The 1,348-nt window shown below is 51.6% G+C and overlaps 1 pseudogene; it reads right to left on the reverse strand.

Moving 5' to 3' along the window:
* Positions 1 to 280: 280 nt before the first annotated feature.
* LOC100354590 (olfactory receptor 2T11-like) lies at positions 281 to 1,306 on the reverse strand (annotated as a pseudogene).
* Positions 1,307 to 1,348: the final 42 nt, after the last annotated feature.

Below are 1,348 nucleotides of genomic sequence, written 5' to 3' on the forward strand. Positions count from 1 at the left end.
CAATTTGCTGCACAAAATTAGGTAGCTTTTTAGGGCTTTGGTTTGGTTTGACCAGGAAATAGGTTGTGAAGAAGGCCAAGTTCAACACAAAACAGTTACTATGAATATTTGAATTCTTTCCCTAAACAAACAAAAAACAAAGACACAATGAATTCCTGGGCTTACTTAATAATCATTTCTTTTATAATATTTTGCCAAAAGGTCCCTACATCCCCCACTTCCCTCAGGAGCAGGAGTCCTGACAGACTGAAGCATCCTAATCCCCAACAGGAGGCACACTTTGAGGGAACAGGGCACATGGAGGTGGTTCTTAGAAGCCCTGTCCTCCTGTCGCTGTTGCTGAATGCCTAGGTGTTACTTGTCACTACTTTCTGAGCAGATGAACAACGTGTCAGCATCCTTTTAAATGCCCCCATCACATCCCTGTTCCTGAGGCTGAAGATGAGGGGGTTCAGCATGGGTGTGACAATGGTGTAGAAGGCCGACACCACCTTGTCCTGTTCGGGGGTGTGGAAGGACTGGGCAGCATGTAGGTGTAGAAGGCAGCCCCGTAGAAAATGCTGACCACGGTCAAGTGGGAAGAGCAGGTCGCAAAAGCCTTTTTGCGGCCCTCTGCGGAGTGCATGCGGTGGACGGTGACCAGGATGAGGGATTAGGAGGTGGAGATGATAGAGATGGGGATGAGCAGCATGAGAACGCAGCAGATGTACATCAGGGTTTCATGCAGGGATGTGTCTGCACAGGCCAGCCTAAGAACGGCCAGGATCTCACAGAAGAAGTGGTCGATGGTGTGGGAGCCACAATATGGGACATTCATGGTAATGGGGGTGAGCAGAAAGCCATCCAGGGAGCCGCCCAGCCAGGCCCGAGTAGCCAGCAGAAGACACACCTTGTGGTTCATGAGAACGGAGTACCTGAGGGGGTTACACACGGCCACGTAGCAGTCGTAGGCCATGAGGCCCAAGAGGAAGAACTCTGAGCCGATCACGGTCAAGTAGAGGAAGATCTGAATGCCACAGGCCACAAAGGAAATGGTCTTCTCCTTGGAAACCATGTCCACCAGGAGCTTGGGTACTGTGGTGCAGATGAAGAGGGTGTCCATGACGGACAGCTGACTGAGCAGGAAGTACATGGGCGTGTGGAGGAGGGAGTCGGCCTGGATCAGGACTATCATGAGCACATTTGCCATGACAGCCACCACGAAGATTGCAAAGATGACTGTAAATACCACCCCTGTGGTCTCGCTGCTCACCTGAAGGCCCAGGAACACAAAGTCAGAGGACGAGGTTCTATTTCTCACCAGCATTGCCTGTGGCAGCTCCCAGGAGCAGGGAGACCCAAAGACCTG

The sequence above is a fragment of the Oryctolagus cuniculus genome, chromosome 6, assembly GCF_964237555.1.
Source record: "Oryctolagus cuniculus chromosome 6, mOryCun1.1, whole genome shotgun sequence".
Taxonomy (NCBI): domain Eukaryota; kingdom Metazoa; phylum Chordata; class Mammalia; order Lagomorpha; family Leporidae; genus Oryctolagus; species Oryctolagus cuniculus.